Below are 20,096 nucleotides of genomic sequence, written 5' to 3'. Positions count from 1 at the left end.
CCAAGACTGCTCTATGGGGGGAGGACCGTCTTTCTAACAAATGGTCCTGGAACGGCTTGTTATCCACATGTGGAAAGGGTGACACTGACCTTTAACTTACAGCACATACAAAATTTAACTCTAAAAGGAATATGGGCCTTAACGGAAGAGCTAAAACCACAAAAATCCTTAGACGAATCCATAGAGCAGAACCTTTATGACGTTGGATGGTGCAGTGATTTCTTAGCGATGGCCCAAGAGCACGGGGGCAGATGTGACATGGAAAGGACCACGGAGCCCATGAGCAGGTGCTCAGAATCCCTAATCATCAGGGAAAGGCAAATGAAAACCACAGTGAGGTACCACTTCGCAGCCATCACGACAGCTACTATGAAAGAAACAAAACCCCTAGAAAACAGAAAATAACAGGTGCTGCTGAGCATGTAGGGAAATGGGGCTCTTGTGCACGGCGGATGGGAAGGTAAAGTGGTGCAGCCAGTGTGGGAACGAGCAGGATGGTTTCCTGGAAAATTAAAAATAGCACTACCAGATGACCCAGCCACCCCACTCCTGGCTATCCGCCCAGGAGAACTGGGAGGGGGACTCGGATCCCTGCACACCCATGTTCCAAGCGGCCAAAAGATGGAGGCGACCTGCGTGCCCAGCTGTAGACGAACAGACGGCCGCTCGCGGTCTCCCCAGACCATGGACTAGGACTCAGCGGGAAAAAGGAAGGCGGCTCTGACACCACTACAGCGTAAAGTGGCGCTCCATGGAATCAGCCAGACACAAAAGGACAAGGACTGAACAATTCCACTGCAATGCAGGGCCTGTCGTGGTCAGAGTCTCAGGGATGCGACGTGCTGGTGGGCAGCCGGGGGCGGGGGAGGGGCTGGGGAGCGACGCTCAACGGACACAGAGCTCCAGTTGGGGAGACGAGAGCGTTCTGGGGACGGGTGTGCTAGCGGCTGTGCGGCTGCGGAAAGGTATTTAAAGCCACTGGACAGTATACTTAAAAATGGGTGAAATGGTAACTTTTACGTTATGTGTACATTTGTTATAGGTTATTTGTATTTTATCACAATTTCAAAAAATGTTTAAAAACTACACTTAGCCATAACCTAAAGCATTTTAAAAAGCGAGGCTCGCAAGGTCCACAGTGGCGCCCAGGGATTTTTATCAATGGGGAGCAACGGAAGCCTACAAAGGCCGTGGGCAACGCAAGTTACGACCTAATTAGAGATGTGTTTAATTCCTTTAAACGTAAGCTGTCAACAACCAGAACTAATAGTGGAAATGTGGATCTGATTTTAAGGAATCTCACACCAAGGACTTTCTGCACAACAGCCAAAGGGTGAACAGACGTATTAATGCGGCTACGAACCTAATCTGCAGACGATGTCGCGGCCGAATGGTACAAGACTGCTGGCGTCTATGCTCAGTAATGGGTTGTAAGGTCTGCCTTTATACTGAGCTCGTTTATTACAATTAAGGGACACTGTGGTCTTCATTAAAAAACACCCTGCACTTATAGGCCTATCTTTATGCTTTTTCAAAGTGAGATTTTTCAAGGTAAATACATAAAACATTGGGCTGCATGTAAAGCACAAGCATGACATAGAACTGTTACCTTTATGTGGCTCCTTGGACAGCCATATGTCTGTGGGTCCGACCAGAACCTTTCTCGACCAGATGTCGTAGATAATTTCAGAGACACCAACAGCTGACTGGGTTCGATAACTACATTTTCCCCTTGCAGGTGTCGTCACTCTAGGGAAGAATAAAAGGCAGAGAGATAAGGTTGACATACATAATGAAAGAAAAATTCTAATAAAAAGGGATTGGGTTCTCAAGGAGGCTCGTTCACTTTCCATGCACTTGAAGCAAAAGACTGAGATCAGGCCAAGTGCGCAGGTACGGGGCATGCCATGGGCAGGAACGGTGGACGGAACCACCTGCTGCCCCAACCGGCTAATTCTTGATAAAGGATTCACAACAGAAGAGTCCCTTAGAAAACCACATTACAGTCTGTGATGTGAAAATGACACAAAACCATAAGCAAACTTTTATAAAACGAAGCATGAGAGTCGTTTGGGGACTGTGTCTGTGAAGTATGGAGACTGACTGGATGGCTCAGGGGCCAGTGACAGAAGCGTGTGAGCTGGGTCTGAACGGGCACGTGGCTCGGTCACCAGGACACTGCCACGTGTGTGCACTGAGGTTTGCTCTTCTGCCCAAGACCCGAGTACGCCGCAGTCCTTCCGTAGGAAAGATCTTACGAGAGCACGTCATGTGCTAATTAAAAAAGAAAACAAAATGCAATCTTAAGTAATAACTTAACTTTTGTATTTGCTCTAACTATAAAGCTACACCCCGATGGGGCGTTTCTCATGGGCTTTATGCTTAGTCTGTGGTCCATGTTTACAGATGCTCCGAGTAGTGAAGACGCTGCTTGCGGAACTGGCTGAGAAAGGCTTTGATGGTGTTCAGGTGAGTGCTTTTATGAAAATGCATGTTCTTTTCCTCACCAAATGAAGAATGTCAAATAGATAATTTAGATAAATCTGATAAATGAATCAACATAAACTAGACAATTAGGGGGTTGAAAAACGGGTGAATGATAGCACGTTACTGACCAAAGTCAGTCCATCTGACGTATTGCCAGCACTTTGTTTAAAAATCACATTTTGTAAAAAATCATCAAAATCATTTTTATGTCTTGCTCTTCTGGGGATCCCAGATATTCACCCGGATCACTTCAGGCAACTTGTGTTCTACTGTCATTCTGGGGACCCTTCAGGTTCATGGAAGGTCACAGGGAGAGAGACCTGGAGAACACTGTGTCTAGAGAAGTCTGAGGGCACCTTTGTCCACAAAAGGTTGGGAAAAGGACAGGTTTTCCCTTAAAATAAAAGGCCCCTGCAGAATAGTTTTGTGGACAAAGTGACGGTTTTATCCTGCGTGCACTGCACTCTCCACCGCACGTGCATGAACCAGGGCGTGAAATTCAATTCTGACTTCTCCCACGGAACTCGGAGGCAGCCTGGGCGTGTCACCCCTCCGTCCTCCCAGCCACACTGGACAGGGCGGCAGGGTCCTTGCCTGGTTCCCTGGGCGCACGTGGCGCCAGACACCTGCCCAGTCCAGAAGAGGGGGAGGCCCCGGGGGGCTGTGATTTCAGCTGAGTCCTGACCAGACGCAGATTAAAAAGTCGCTGGTGAGTGGATTCTCAGCTAAACTCCCTTCAAGGTCATCTGAAGCTTCTTACTGAACGAACAGAAATATTCCGATTTAAGACAACTGGTGTGTAAAACAGAAATTTCTTCTTAAAAGGAGAACTTAGAAAATAGAACGAAGTGAGCTGAAGTGACCCTTCTTTGAGCAGCAGAGCGTTCACTGTGTAAGAGCTTCCAGAAGGTTCCGGGAACGAGTGACCTCCCCAGGAACATGATCCTATAGGGCGTCCCCTTCTCCCGTTATTCAGGGGCAGGAGGAAGGATTATGTCCCCCGTTCCTGCTGGGGTCTCCAGTCCCGGCGCTGCTTCTGATCATGCACAAGGGAACGCCCAGGACGAGCCCTTAGGTGGAGGGTTTAGTGACCCAGCCCGGTGGGGCTCTGCAGACACCGGCCACTCTGCGCTCCGCCGGAGCTGCTGTGGCCATCTCCCCTCACCCACCGCCGCACGAGAATCGGGGGGGCTTTCTGGAAGGCATTTGTCAGTATGGAGATGACACATTTTTCTTTGTTTCAAAGGGTTTTGCGCTGGAAGAAACAACGTACACATCCCCGGAAACCTTAATCCACGTCCCGCAAGGAAAGCGTCCTGCAAGACTGACCGTAAGTGGGGCGCTGAGCCTGACTCGTTGCACTGACCGCGGTGGGAATGCGCCGGTGCGCCTGTCCTCACTGGTGCGCGCGTGGGTGCGCGTGGGGGCCGCACCGCAGTCAGGACACGTCCGCCGACCCCAAGGGCCCCTCGGGCCTCCCGTCGAGCTACACCCACTTGTACCCGCGAGCCGCGTCCGTCCTCGGTCCGCTCTTCGTGTCAAGTCAAGAAGGTCCGTAACCTTTCGGGACTGGCCTTTCCCCGAGCCCCGTCCCCAGAACCGCGTCCGGGGCGCTGCCCTCCCGGCATGTCCACGTCCCCGAAGGGCGGCGCCGGGCCTGGCGCGGACACCCACGGGCGGGCGCAGGAGACAAGGGGACCGAGGCCGGCGACACTCAGCGCCCCGCAGTCCTGGTCAGAAACCGCACCTGCGGGGCCGCGGGGTGTCCCGCTCCCGGCTGCCGTCGCGGTCGTCCCGCAGGTCTCACGGGGGCTGCGGAAGGCACGTGGTCGCCGGGCCCCGGGCGGGCGCGGCCGCGGGAAGCTGGTCCGCGGCGCCGGCGGTGTCCGCGCGGGCGCAGGGAAAGGGGCCCGCGGGGACCGAACCCCGAAGGGACAACCGGAGAAATGACCATCCGCGATGGCCCCGCGACGCGCTTGGTCACGCGCTCCGGCCGCACACGCAGCTGCGCGGCCCGTGTTCGAGGGCGGCGGGTCCCACCGCGTCTCCGCGCCCCGCCCGACGGCGCCGCTGCCCGCCCGAGCCCCCGCGTCCACTCTCCCGGGCGGAAACCAGGGACACGAGAACCCGCCCCCCGCGCCGAGCCCCGCACGCGCAGCGCGGGACACGGCCCTGCCGTCGTGGCCGGCGCCCCCGCAGAGTTCTCGCGGAGCCGCCGCAGCCCGTGCGCGAGTGCGGGGCCGAGCCCGCCGGGGCGCACGTGCGGGCCGGGGTCCCCGCAGCCGCGCGTCGGGCCGACCGGGTCCTGCCGCGCCCCCGGGGCCCCGGCCCGGCCTCCCCGCGGGGGCTCGCCCGCCCGCGCCGGCGTCGAAGGCCGGAAACAGGCCGCGCCGATCCCGAGGCGAGGAGCGACGGGCGCCCGACTGGCGCGGCGGACGCGGTGAGCCGCGCGGGGCCTCCGGGCAGTTCCAGGCCGCGGCTGGGAGCGTCCCCGGCCCCGCGCTCGCCGCCCTCGCCCGCCGCGCCCCGAGGGGCCGGGACCCCGTCGGTCGGCCGCGCCCCGGCTGCCCGCGCGGGAGGCAGGTGCGGAGCGGGGGTCGCCGCGGGGCCGCCCGCAGCCAGGCCCGGGGGTGCGGCGCGGCCTCCGGAGCGACCCCCGGGGCGGGCGGGGCCGCGGCTTCCGGTCTCTGCGCGCCCGACCCGTCCGCGTTCTCACAGCGTCGGCGGCGCGGACGTGGCTCCGGGCGAAACGCAGTGGAGGCGGCGCGTCCGCCGCGGGGCGCTGCGGGGCCCGAGACTCGCGGCTCGCGCCCCAGCGCACGTCGGACTCGGCGGCGGACGCGCGTGCGTGCGGTGCGCGTCCTTCCGGTCCGCGACGCCGGAAACAGAAAGCGTGCGTCGTCCCCAGTTCCGGGGTGATGACGTCATGTTTGCTGTCTAGGGGGCGATCCCATGACGTCACGCATCTGCGTATCGGGCGTTGTTATCACGGCTCTGCTGTGTCGCAGCCGCGTTCTGTATCGAGGCGCGCATGCGCACGGGCCGCTGCGTGCTGATGACGTGAGTGCTGCGACGCGGAAGACGGACTCGGAGCCGGAGCGCGTCCCGTCGGCGAAACGGACGTGCGCAGCCTCCGCGTGAGAGCTCGGCGCGTCGGTTGAGGAAGGCGCGGCCCGTGCGCTTCCCTCCCCCCGGCCTTCGTTTCCGGGCGGCGAGGACCGAGGGCCGCGCTGCGGCCCGGCTGAGCGCCCCGCCCCGTGCCACGCTACATCCCGACGGTCTCTGCTCTTGAGACACCAAAAAGCTACATTGTATACAGTTTGCGGTTTGCAGTGTTTCCTTCTGGCATTCCGAAGACCGCGCACGACGACGTGCGACACAGGGACTGTGTCGGCCCGAGGGTCACGAGCGGAGCCGGCGCAGGTGGAGCGGAGGCGACGGCGCCCCTCGCAAGCTGCGTCGTTCCACCAGTGTCGCTCGGGCCTCACGCGGTGCCCAGCTCTGCATCCGAGGCCCCTCGGCACCGCGCGCCGGCCACGCGAGGCCCCGGCTGCGGGAGCAACTGCAGCAGTGACAGCCTCGGCGTGTGCGTGACCTCGGGGGCCTCTCGGGACCTCTCGGAACACCTGCGAGCTAGAATCCCACTCGGAGCCCATCAGACTGGTTCTGTTGGTGACAAGAAAAGTCTCTGATTTCCTGGTTTTAAACATAGGCATGGAAACCGCTGTGTTTAGCGCCTTTGTCAGTAGGGCCCGCGCTACAACCTTGAAAACCCAGGGACACGGGTCGACCACAGGGATGGGCTGCGCTCTAGGAATGTGCATTTATCCGTGATGACGTGTCCCCTAGGAGGGCAGTGGCCGGGGAGAGGGGGTGCCAACAGCCCTCGCGCGCTCTGCTCCGGGCGGGAGGCTGCCACGCCAGCCGCGTCCACACCACCTCCCTGCTCCGCCGCTCGGCCGGGCTGCTGGGATCCTGGAAGCACTCGGTGTGCGTTCCAGAGCCCCAGAGTGCGCCTAGCCGGCTCTAGACGGCATGTGGCCTGGCACCTGCAACCGTCAGTCCTCAACGCCGAACAACAGGTGAGTTTTTAGAAATTTGAGAAACGCCGGGTGGTGGGTATGAAGGAGGACACGGACCCCACGGAGCCCTGGGTGTTACACACAAACAACAAATTGTGGAACACGACACCAAAAACTGGTGACGCACCATACTGTGACTAACAGAACACAACAGAAAACCCTTGATAACTGTCCGCATTGAAGTTAGAGGGGTCTGATGCTGTACGTGGCTTGCTATGAAATGGGGCACCCCAATAGCACCCCTTCCTATTCCCAGCTCCACGGAGGGAGAAATTCTCAATTCTTGCAAGCCTCCCCCCTGGTATCTGCCTCTAGAGCCCTAAACAAATGAGTGTCCTTGGGCACAGCTTCCTGTGATAAGCGTTGACTTCCCACCATGGAGAATAGGACGATGCCAGGAGGCCCCTGGCCACTGTGGCTCGCCTGCTTTCTGCCCCCCAGTGTAGTTACATCATCAGGCATTGCATGAGATCATCACTCATTATAGTCATAACGGGGGACACACTGCTGACCAATGGGCCATGGGCTACGCCGTGACCCTCAGCTATCAGTAACTGTGTGTACACGCTCGCAGCCGGGGTGCTCCCTGTGGCTCGTGACCAGACCCCCCCCATCTAACTGGGCTCCCCTGGGCACACACTGGCTGTCAGTCTGCATGACGTCCCAGGAGAGCACACCCCCCACTGGCCAGGCCCCTTGTGGGTCCCCTGAGGAGCTCGGGATGCCCCTGTCTGCCACCCCAGCCCACCGTCCCTCCCCAGTAACCTGTCTCCTGTGTCTTCCTCTTTGTTGTATGAAGACATCCCATACCTTCCTGAGGAAGATTCGTACCATTTTTATAACATTTGTCAGAAATGTAACGTCCCCTGAGATGTCTAACGGTTGTACTGCACTGTCTTCTGCCTCCGAGACGCCTCGTCCGAGTCCTTCCCCAGACGCTCGTACACAAATTACCAGCAGGCTGTCTTTATCCTCAGCAGGGGCAGGCGAGCGGGTCCGTTTTCCTCCATCATGTTGGGTGCTCCAGAGGTCTTCCGGGACAGTCTCTCCATTTCCTTCTGCACGGGCTCCTTCTCCCCATTTCTCTGCTCTCTCTTTGCAGAACTTGTGCTGGTCCAGCGGCCGCCCTCTCTCCTCTTCCCGGCCTCCGTTGCTTCACCTCTCCTTCCAGCCAGGGTCCTGGGGTTCCCTTCTCTGCCTTCTGGTGCGCTTTAATACTTACATTTCAACACTCGTACATTTCACAGTGCTCTTTTCATTATTTGATGTTCTTGTTTTATAAATGTGCTAGTTCTTCCCCGTTTATGGGGACGTGCCTGCGGCCCCCCTTTCTTTCTTATATAGCTTCTGTCTCCTACGACTGGCTTTTACCCTTTCCCCTTTGTGCTTGTTGGCTTGTTCTGGTGCCTTTCCTGTGAGAGGATTTGCTCAGACACCTGGAGGTCCTTGGCCATCACTCGGGCTTTGGGCCTTGTGAGAAAGTGTCTTGGAAGCCCTTTTCACCCCGTGGATTTCCATGGGGGGGGTGAAGCAGGCTCTGAGCCCCCTGGAACAGTAAGTGGGAGGCGGGCTCCAGGAGCAGACTGTGGCCTTTGGATCCCGCCTCTCCCACATGGATCCTTGCCTCCCCAGCCACTTACCGCGTCTCCTCTCCCTCTCAGTGACCTCATGGGTGAAGCGGAGACCACTGAGGAGGTTATGAACTTTCCAAAAAATGATAATGTCTTTGGGATTGTGCCTGTTATACAGTCAGTGCTGCGGGAGCGTTTTTAAGAGTACGCCCGTGGGTACACAGCCCCAGGAAGACTGTTGTGTCTGTCCTGAAGAGAATCTGCCGGAGGTCGGTCACTCGGTTCCTTCTGACTCCACGCTCAGCATAGCTCCCCACACTCCTCTGAACCCTGAAGAGCCCCTCTTTACCCTCATGGAGTAAACACTGGGTTTTTGACTGAAAGGGGACGATGTCCGAGTGTCCAACCAGCTCTCCACATGTTGGTGCAATGGCTCCTCACCTCCATGGGGCCGATTCTGCGAACTCTAGATGTCAAGGGCTTCGAGGAGGTTCTCCGTACTCCATGGCCAGCTCTCGGCTGGGTTAGATTCTCCTTGCTTTGGGTCTAGAGAGTCACTCTCTGTCTCTGCGTTCTAGCTTCCAGAACAGTGTTTCTATCATCCAGTCTTGTTCTTTGTTTTTAAGATAAACATGACTCACTCCCCTGTCACTGGAGTGGGGTTTTGGGGGCAGCAGAAGCAAATGGGCTTAAATACCCTCTCTTTAACTGAATACCCAACACTTTAACATCTACTGATCTTTTTTAAACGAGAACTCCATCCAGAGATGGGGAGACACCATCCAGGGAGTTTTTCACTCTTTCCTTCAAAAAAGAATCATCCTAAACCCCATCTTTGCCTTGACTTAACTCTAAGTAAGATTTATGTATTAAACACTAGCTTATGTGCCTGAAAACAATTAGCAAAACGAATTTTCCTATTCCCACCTCGAGTGTCTGTCTCCCATTAGAGCTGGAGGTGGATGCTGGCCTGGCTGGCCTTCCAGAAAGAGAACTACTCGAGGGAGCCAAGCACAGAGGCAGGAGGGAGGGAGCTCCCTACAGGCCCCTCGCTGACACCCTGCACCGGAGACCCCGTTCTTGGCTGCTTCACTCCCTGGAAACACAGTGTAGGGACGGCTCCCTTTCCATTTTCGCTGATTCGCAAAATCTGTGTGGTTTGCTCAGCTGCCTTCTGCGTGCTGATTTACACGCAGCTTAGACTGTGGGACACAGACTCCACAGGTGTGTTTGTCACCCTGGGGTCCCCTTCCCTCCATCGACTGTGGGCCATTCAGTGACAACACATGTCATGCTCGGAGCAGAGGGTCCAGTCGGGAGCTCCCGTGCAAACCCGGCTTCACTCCTGAGTCAGAGCCCGTGAAATAGCATCCGTGTTGGAGTAACACATGTGTGTTGCTACAGAAGAGCCCAGTCGGGGTGTCCAGGAGACAGCAGGTGTCACAGGGGAATTTAACTACCACGCGGGCTTCTTTCAAACCTTAATCATTTGTAAGGCCTTTTCATCTCTTTTACACACACACACACACAATATCTAGAATTCTAGTTGGAAGTTATAACCAAAAGAAGATATTAGCACAAATGAACAGCCAGAAAGCTCAACTTCTTATGTTTTGCAGCAATGATTTATCCCTTTATGAGACACGCGTTTCTTCCTGTGTCCCTGCATCATGTCGTTTTTCATACCGGTCCCTCCCTGTACATCTACTTTCCACTAAAATCAGCAGCTTGAATTCTAACTAAGTCAGCCCGCTTCAATGACCCCTTCCTCCAAAAGCCTTTCTTTCAATTCCCAAAACAGTAACCTGTAGTCCTTAACTACCAAAACACTTTAAAAACTTTTCGGGTGTCACGGGCATTCTACCTCGTATTAGGGTTAGAGTCATACCCTCTTTATCTTATTAGCTGAGTATTTGTGGCCAAAATTAGCAAAGCAGAATAACATGATCATGGTAATGGGAATACTTACAAAGCACCGCTGTCCAAGGCACGGTCCACAAGCTTCGTAAGTATCGGTCCACAGAAACCTCACCACCCCAGATGCAAGGATTGTTATAGTCATTGCCTCATGGGACAGACTGAACTCTGCTACTTACTAGCTGTGTGGTCAGGGACACAATACTTGACCTCCCTAGACTTCCGTTTCTTCACTGTTAAATGGTATTATATATAAACTTTATCTATATTAACTGTGAGTTTAAATGAAATTCGTTACTACTCTTGCCAAAGTGCTGACCAGAAAGACACTGACTCTATGGCCATACCCATTCCAAGAGGAGCCACAAGTAAGAGATGAAGACAATTGGGTGAGGTGTGGAGGGGAAATTCAGAAGTGGCTTGTGTGGGGTGGGGTGGCTTATCTGGGGGCAGGCATCATACCCGGTCGTTGGAAGATGAAGGGGAATAGTCACCATTGGAATGCTGCTCTTGCCCCCGACCCTACTCCCACCACTGCCCTCAAAAGCAATGACAGACACATGACAAGAGTTTAGCAAGGTTGTCTGTAGGCACAGTGTCACTTGGGGGGAGTATCATTTGGGAAATAATTTACATCAGTATGAGAGAATACAAAATATGTAAGAAGTTTAACCAAATACATGTAATATCTCTATAGGGAAAAATGATAAAACTTTATTAAGATCTAAACCAATAGGGGAAAAACCACACCATACTTAGGAAGACTTAAGATTGCGATGATGTCAGTTCTCCCACAAATTATTGGATGATGCAATTTCATCCAAAATACCAAAAGGATTTTCTAAGAAACCTGGTATCTGTAGGGAATAGTCGCTGGCCAAGAATACCTAAGACACTTGAGCAGAAGAACATGAGGGAGGGGAAATTGCTAGCCAGACTTCAGGACTTCCTCTGAAGCTGTGGTAACTAAGTCTGTGTGCTTGGCAAGGGATAACAAATCAACCTATAAAACAGACCATTGCACGCTACATGGCGGTACTTCAGAACAGAGAAGACAGACGCGGGAAAGAGGCCTTCTTGAATATGTGGGGTCGGGCAAACGATGACCTCATAGCGAGGTCTTCTTTTGGATTATTACACTTACATACACTCAAGATGGACTAAGGGGTTAAATATTAAAAACAAAACCTTAAGACTTTCTCTAGAAAATACAGATGAAGAGAATCTCAGATCTTTGAGTAAGAAAAAATTTAAGACACAAAAAGCATTGATGATAGAAAAGATGGCTGAACCGGACTGTAGTAAGTGAGGAGCTTTTCTTATCAAAACAACGTAAAGAAAATGGGAAGTCGAGCTAAAAACTGGAGCATGTACTCTTGATCTGCATAAAGAATGTATAAAGAATTAGAAATGAGTAAGAAAAGCAAATTCTCTTCAATAAAAGATTGGGCAGAAAATATCGATAAGGATTTCACCAGAGGAAACACATCCATCATAAATAGGTGAAGAGGTTGTTCACAATTATTCATCAGAGAAATGCAAATTAATATCCCTCCATCCATCCAGCCAGCCATCCATCCATCCATCCATCCATCCATCCATCCAACCATCCAGCCATCCAGCCGGCCATCCATCCAACCATCCATCCAGCCAGCCAGCCAGCCATCCAACCATCCAGCCAGCCATCCAACCATCCAACCATCCATCCATCCATCCACCCTCCCACCCATCTCTCTGTCTAACCTTTTCAGGTCTTTGACCCCGGTCCATATGTGGAGTCACTGTGCTGGTTACGAGCACTCAGAACTGACTAAGTCCAGTCTCGTGCCTCCGTTTGCTCGCAGTCTCACTCAGGAGTAAATACCTGAAGTGATGAAGGACAGAAGAAATTCCAGGAGCAATCTGCAAGATATCAAAGTGTTTTCCTTTTCCTGCCATCTTTTTTGGGTGTGACAGCCACCAGGTCACTTTACCCTGGAGAGGGAGATGAAGAACCGGGACCTGGACACACCTGCACACGTGCTGTCTCAAGCATGCTGTGCACATTCTGAACTACCTCCTCAGACCTGAAGTAGGAAGACGGCCACACATCAACTATGATGGTTCGTCAAGCTGAAAGTAGGAAATCAATGACCTACTCATTTTAAGAAACAAGAACGCACCATGAACAGAATGAGCCCTGGATACATCAGTTTCATCCAGCTGATTATTTGCGCGTCCTTGGTAGAGTCATTTAACACCTATGAGTATCCATGTGTGGTTAATATCCATAATTATACCTTATCTGCATTCCTAATTCCTAACGAATTATTTCGAAGATCAAATGAGACAAAAAATGATGAAAACACTTTAGAAAGTATAAGGTGGTACTAATACAATGTAGGAATGATTAATACTAGTGGTGATGCTAATAATAGTGCCAGTGGGATACGAGGACAAAAATAAAAGAGCGGTACTTTAGGAAGCAATGTACAGATGAATCCCGACCCTTCAGCGGCTGATTTATGCCATGGAAATAAACATGTTAGTATGTAGTAAAACCTCACAAATCCTGACTAATTGGGGGAAAGCCAATTTGAATTTCTGAAAGGTTTTAAAAGAAATGTAGCTCTACTACTTTAAAATGCATATAGTAAAGGAGCCACGGGTTAAGATTGCTCTGCGGATCTCCATTAATAATTCGATTGGGATAATGTTTAATCATCATCAGTTCAGTCAGTCAGTCAAATATCTACCGAATATTTGAGTGCTGTGTTCCAGGCCAAGCTCTGGGGATAAACAGAGAAAGGAGGTATTGACCTTGTACTCAAGAGGTCCACTGTGGAGGGGGTGGTGCTGACACGTTCATGGGGCATCACTGCAGAGTGTCGTTACAGTGTAGGGAGGCTTAGGATGCTCTGGGCTCACTGAGGAAGGACACGTTTCTCGGTTTGGGGAGTGAGGGAAGACTTCCCATAGAAACTGGCACCTGTATTGCGACCTGAGAGGTAAGTCGGAGTACGTTATAAAAGGCGACAGAAGGAGGTATCTCAGCTTTGTCCTGATGAAGGTCAGACCATGAGAGGTTTTCAAGTGTGCATCCTAGATAACAGAATGTGCTGTTTGGCTGGATGTGGAAGACGGACAGGAGAGGTCGGAGTCTGGAGGACGGAGGTCTTATTATGTGGTGACCTCACTTTGGGCACAGGTAGCAAAGACAGAGATGTATGAAGATCAGGAACTCTGGGGATTCACAGGTTAGAAGGAGAAAAGGATTCTGGTTTTTGTAGAGTTTGATTTTGAGATATACTTGGGGCTTCTGGGAAGGGGGACTTTTAGCAGAAAGATGGATGTAAACAATTGCAAATAAGACTATAAACACTGGGTTTCATGTCAAACCATGAGCTGCCGTGTTCCTTGACACAAAAGAAGCTGGTCTTCCTGTGGAAGACAAGCACAACTATCTGAATGACCCAGTCTTCGGGATCGGCGCGACGCCGGCCCCCTGGCAGCCCTGGGGGCCTTTCCTTCTGTGCGGCTCCTTCCACCCACCCCTTAAAAATGGTTGTTCTCTGAGGTTTTGTTGCCTTTTTAGTGCTTCTTCTCATTGTCCCCGGGCAGTAGTACTACTTGTCAGGGGTTTCACTGCCACTTTTGTGCTGAAAATCCCCAGGGATGTCCCGAGCACTTCATTGATTGTATATTTGTGAGTCCAGATGTTTAAAATGACCTATTGGAATGTCTCACCGGTTCTTCAAATTCACCATGTTCAAGGCTGAGCTAACTTCTGCCCTTTCGCTGTAGCCAGGGAGGGTCCTCGTCCTATCCTCACTTCTGGGAAGGATGAACCCCCGAAGCACCGCAGGGTCCTCCTTCCCTCGACTCTCTTGCTCTAAACCAGCCCACGGTCTCTGTCCCACCTCCTGCCTCAGGCCAGGCCCCCGCTCTCTGCACTGGAAGAGCGAAGGCTGCCTGACTGCTTCCGCCCTCCGTGTCTCCTCAGCAGCTACAGCCGAGCTCCTCCTCTGTAAACTCCGCCTCAGCTCCCAGCGGTGACAAAACCGATCAACCAGCCAGTCACTTTCCCCAAGCTCCTTGGCGTGTCCTCCAAGCTCCCCGCAGAGGACTGCGGCCACTTTTGCCGCCCTTCTCTGTCTCGCTAGTGATTCTCGTCTGTGTGCAGGCCCGGGGCACGCCAAGCTGCTACGCGTCTTTGTTCCTGCACTGAGTCCTCCTTCCCCCAGAATGTGGCTTCTTTCTCTCCTCATCTAACTCGTCCCTCAATGCTTAGTCCGAGCCACTCCGTCGAGCCAGCCTTCCTTGGACTCCCTCTCCATTCCTAGTGGGCTGAGGGCAGGCCCGCTCCGTGCTCCCCGGCTCCGTCCACAACACGTGCCGGGAACACCGCTGCCGCTGGCCTTACCTGCTCTCCCACAAGACACTCGATATCCCGGCATCACAGGACGGATGAAAGAGTCATTCAGTGAATGTTTATTAAACTATGTTTTGTGAAAAGCCTTCATTAGCAATGGAAATGGAATAAATAATGTTTTTCAGTAATTTCACTTGTTCTGTGGGTGAGTAGAAAACTTTTCTGTGAACACGATAGAACTGTCGCCTATGTTAATAACCTGGGTAAGTTGACAACTTTGCCCTTAACCAAATTTAAAAAATGCCAACTGTTTCATTTCTAGTTTCACACAAAAGTTAGTCATTCCTTTGAATAGTGCCTGTTTAATCCTTATCAATAGAAATATCGATAAGACAAAGACTGTTCTGAAGTCCCTTACCCAGGACTGACCAGTCGCCTGAAGAGTCACAGCTACTGTGAGCTCAAGCTCATGGCAACACACCTCAAATGTGCTCACATCTTCATTAAATAATCATGTCACAGGACGATCAGTAAAGCCCACATTATAAATACATTCATAGGAAGAGACATCAACCTATAGACTAAAATGTCAGCTAAGACTTGGAGAAACCCACAGGGGTAGACAGTGTCTGGTTGGAAGTGAGAGCCGTGTGGTGTCAGTCCAGGAGGAAGGTGAGCAGGTGGGTGTGAGCGAGAAGGACATGGAACAAAAAGTCGGAGTCCAGAGGAATAACACAGATTGTTGACGGGATCGTTGGGGAAAGATATAACCAGCTGGGGAAGAGCACTGCGTCCGTCTGATGACAGTCAAACTTTGGAAGGAGCTGTGATGCCCTTCAGCAGATGAACGGGTGAGACATGGCGCATTTATACAACAGAATATTCCTCAGCTCTCAGAAAGGATGAACATCCACCATCTGCCTCGGCGCGGATGGAACTGGAGGGGATGATGCTGAGTGAAATACATCAGTCAGAGAAAGACAGTTATCAGATGGTTTCACTCATGTGTGGGACATAAGGAATAGTGCACAGGATCATAGGGACAGGGAGGGAAAACCGAATGAGAAGAAATCAGAGAGGGAGACAAGCCATGAGAGACCCTGGACTCCGGGAGACACACGGAAGGCTACAGAGGGAGAGGGTGGGGGATGGGGTAACCCGGTGATGGGCATTACAGAGGTCATGTGATGTAATGAGCACCGGCTGCCGTATGCAACTAATGAATCATTGAACATTATATCAAAAACTAATGATGTACTATATGTTGGCTAATTGAATTTAAATTAAAGAAGTCAGTTTGATAAAGTCTGATCTCATGCAGAGGCTGTGCAGGGCGTTTGGACATCTGAGTGCTGGAATGATGTTATAATAAGAACTAATACTTACATAAGCCGCGGAATATCAGTCAGCCATTAAAGGAGTGAACTAGTCATTGCAGTAACGTGGATGGAACTCGAGGGCATTAGGCTAAGCACAATACATCCGTCAGAGTAAGACAAACGCCATATGATTTCATTCACTTGTGGAGTTTAAGAAACAAAACAGATGAACATAGGGGAAGAGAAGGAAAAATAGAATAAGATGGAAATAGAGGGAAAGCCATAAGAGACACTGACCTCTAGGAAACAAACTCAGGGCTGCTGGAGGGGAGGCGGGCGCGGGTGGAGCAACTGGGGGATGGGCGTTAGAAGGACACGTGATGTGAGGAGCTCTGGCTGTTCTATGCAACTGATGAATCATTAAATTCTACCCCAGTAACTAATAATACATGTTAAGCAAGCTGAATGTAAAAAAAGAATTAAAAAAGAACTAACACTCATCAAGAGTTTGTTCTGTGGCAGACACGGTCTTACTCAATCCTTACAAAACCAGTGACGTAGCCATGGCTGCCCCCCCCCACAGGTGCGTGAACGGGGGCACTTTGAGGTTAAAACACCTCCGTGATCTCGGGAGCAGTGAATGGCCGTACTACGTCTCAAACCAACTAGACCCTGACCCAACACTCTTATCCACTATCCTGTGGAGAGAATACTTTGGGGCAGAAGCCTGTGTCTATGAAAAATACTTACAGAAGAAAATGGAAGAACTAGAGACCAGGAGTGGGAGACCAATTTTAAGATAATAAAATCTTAGACCACTTGGGACAGAGAAGATATAAAGAAAGGAAAATTATATTTCTAAACAGAAGTTCTATCAGAGGATTTTGACCTTTTATGGTCAGTCTCCTGAGCACCCTGATGCTGTGGTCTCTCTTGGCGGCTGAGGCTGTGGCTCTCGTGGGCCACCTGCTCGGTATGCACGTGCACTTTGGTGAATTTGCCGTCGCCCAGGGCTAGTACCCTTCTAGGTCGGGAATCTCCAGTTGAGGCTCTGGGACTGGGGGGACCAGGTTGTGGAGGAACATGCGGTATGCGGCCACCTGGGATCCCACATAGTACTGTGGTTCAACAAGGAGAGCGACAGGTGAGGTAACGTAGGAACCACGCGCATTACCTCCTTCAGTCACGCACTACTGCTCCGCTCTCCCTACTCATTATGTCATTGAGTCACAAAGGCAGCTCGAACTATACTCTGAATCATATTGTTTGAAAATAATGAAACCTGGAGAGCTAAAAAAAATTATGGCAAAACTATAGAATTAACCATTTTAGAACCACAGCGATTACCCAAAGCCATGGCATAAACCGAACATCATCCAATCCAGAGAGAACACTCTTTCCATTAGATAGTGAATGTCTGGGACAATTAGACTTGAGGCTCTTCTCAGCACTCCTCCTCCTGGTTCCATGGTGTGTCAGCCAGAAGCGGGCAACATTGAGTCTGATTTCATGGGGTTTGGAGTTCCATGAAAAGTACCATCTTCAGGGCACAGTCAGCATTTTGTCTGAGTGCAGTTTCCTAGGAAATCTCTATTCTTAGAGCATGGTGGGAAGAAGACTAACTTCAGGGTACTCCTGAAAAATAGCCAGTGCTGGCAACACTCAGCTGCCCAAAGCAGTGACTTCAGATGAGGCAGACAGAAGTCAGACTGGGGGTTGAAAAGAAAATCCTAGAGAAACCCCAAGAACTAACAATACCAGTGAGCTTTGGAAAGCTCTGGCACATCCTGGTGGTCTAAAAGGCTAATTTGCATGTGCAAGGCTGTGTGCATATCCAGGAAAGATGTACAGAAGGAAAAGCACTTGTTGTACAGCTTTGGGGAATCTTGAGACCCTACCTAAGCAGAGGAAGGGGTGGACTGTCTTATAAAAAGCCTGACTTTGGGGCACCTGGGTGGCTCAGTCATTTAAGTGTCTGCCTTCAGCGCAGGTCATGATCTTGGGGTTGTGGGATTGAGCCCTGCATCGGGCTCCCTGCTCAGTGGGAAGCCTGCTTCTCCCTCTCCCTCTGCTGCTCTGCCTGCTTGTTCTCTCTCACTCTCTATCAAATAAATGAATAAAATCTTAAAAAAAAAAAGCCTGACATTTGAAAGCATGCTTTTTTACACAGATTCCTCTGACAAAGGGTAGAAGATATTCACAAAATGCATTTAGGAAAACCCAAGCCATCTTAGACTGATTGCTATATTGACCAGGCAAGACACCTAGGAAGCCAGATACAAAAATTAAAAATGAACAAACAAATCCCAAGAATTTAAAAAGAAAAGATACCAAAGAACTCAGTGGTCATACCATGCACGGCATACAAAGTGGATAGAGTTTAACAAAGGGAATGCAAGATAGGTACAGTAAAAGCTACCAAGGATTGTTTCAAGAAATAAAAGATCTAAGTAAATGGAAAGACATCCCATGTTCATGGATTAGGCTGACCTACTGATTTAGGGCTGGCTTCTATCAAAAGCCCAGCTGTGTGTTATTTGTTTTTTTTAAAAACTTGTTTGTGTATTTTCTTTTTCCTGAAATGATTAGGCTGATCCTAAAATTCCTGGGAAAATGCAAGGATACAGAATAAGCAAAACAGTCTTGGAAAGAAAGAGCAGAAATGGAAGAGCCAAATCCCTGACTATAAAACCTACCACAAAGGGCTACAGCAGTAGCCCAGACAGCGCGGTCCTGGTTTAAGGACAGAGAGATCAGTGGAATACAACGGAGAGTCCAGAAATGAACCATCATATCTATGGTTGATTTGTTTCGACAAGAATGCCAGAACTATTTAATAAGGACAGGACAGTCTTTTTATCAGACAGTCCTGGGACAACTGGGCTTCCACATGTGGAAGAACAAAGCTGGACCATTGCCTCATACCATGTTCAAAAGTGAACTCGAAGTGGATCATAGACCTACATGTAGGATCTAAAACTACAAAATTTCTAGAAGAACACATATATGTAAATCTATGTGACCTTGGGTTTGTCAATGGTATCTCAAATAAAATACCAAAACACAAGCAAAAAAAAAAAAAGTGTCTATTGAACCTTATCAAAAATAAAAACTTTTGTGTGATGAAGAACACCATTAAGAAAATGAGAAAGCAATATACAGAATCAAAAATATTTGCAAATCATCCACCAGAAAAGGACATGTACCCAGGATATGAAAATAATTATTTGATGCAAAAATAGAAAGACAAACTCATTTAAAAATGAGCAAATTATTCCAATTGACATTTCTCCAAATAAGATAGACAAATAGCCAATGATGGCATGAGAAGATGCGGATATCACTTGTGGCCAAAACCACACTGAGCTAACCCTTCGCACCCATTAGGATGACTACTGTAAAGGGGAAAAGAAGGAAACCAAATGGTAGCACGGATTAGAGAAGTCACGCCATCCCGCATGCCACGCCAGAATTTAAGCTGTGTAGCTACTTTGGTTAAGACCATGGCTGGTCCTAAAAATGCTAAACACAGGATTAACATAACATAGCAATTTCACTTCTACCCAAGAGAAATGAAAATCCAGCCCAAAGTTGTACATACACGTTTACAGAAGCATTATTCATAACAGCCAGACTGCGGGAAGACCATAATTTCCATGAATGAAGGCATAAGTGAACTGTGGAATATACGTACAATGGAATACTCCTCATCCTTGAAACGGGATGAGATCTGACACATGGCAGGCCATTGAAAACGTCAGAACCTATGCAAAATGAAAAAGCTGGTCACAGAAATTCATACTGATTCCGTGTATGGGAACCGTCCAAGACTGGCAGAGGCAGCAAGTGGGTTAGTGACTAGCACGGTGCGGGAGGGGCCTGGGGTAATGTCAGCTAACAGACATGGGGCCTCGTCCTGGGGTACCGAACCTTTCTCACAGTAGATGAGATGAGAGTTGCCCAAATCTGGGGATACAGTAAAATCATCAGATTACATACTCCTGATGGGGGAGTTTTACTATATGTAGAATGATTCTCAGTAAAGGCATAAAAAAATATGAGTTTCCACTGTAGAGAGAGCAACGGACACAGTAGGCTCTTTCTCTTGCCAAGGCATCTTCAGGTTTTGTCTCTAAAGTCCATTAGTGGTCACTGAAATGCTCCAGGAATGGGAAACAGTTCTTGACTCCAACTTTCCACTCGGCCAGCCGCCCCCCGAGAAATCTCTAAGATGGCGACCAGACTGCTTCCTTGACGCTGCTGGTTTCATGACCAATGGACTCGACATGGTGGCTCCACAGGGCCAAGTGGCTCTTCATGGTTTTCACTAAACTCACACACATGGTTCCATCACTTCCTGCCAGCCGTT

At 50.6% G+C, this 20,096-nt stretch overlaps 1 protein-coding gene across 11 annotated transcripts in view; it reads right to left on the bottom strand.

Annotated features, from left to right (window-relative positions):
• The window catches only part of MYT1L (myelin transcription factor 1 like), a 390,355-nt gene that overhangs the window by 167,274 nt on the left and 202,985 nt on the right, over positions 1-20,096 (bottom strand). For all 11 annotated transcript variants that reach the window (XM_013052872.2, XM_013052863.2, XM_013052871.2 and 8 more), the window contains exon 4: positions 1,610-1,749. The gene's annotated coding sequence lies outside the window, so the exon portion shown is untranslated. The remainder of the gene's footprint in view (positions 1-1,609; positions 1,750-20,096) is intronic.

Source organism: Mustela putorius, unplaced genomic scaffold (assembly GCF_011764305.1).
Source record: "Mustela putorius furo isolate JIRA1106 unplaced genomic scaffold, ASM1176430v1.1 tig00001618_pilon_pilon_pilon, whole genome shotgun sequence".
Classification (NCBI taxonomy): domain Eukaryota; kingdom Metazoa; phylum Chordata; class Mammalia; order Carnivora; family Mustelidae; genus Mustela; species Mustela putorius.
This window is presented reverse-complemented; position numbering and strand designations above follow the sequence as displayed.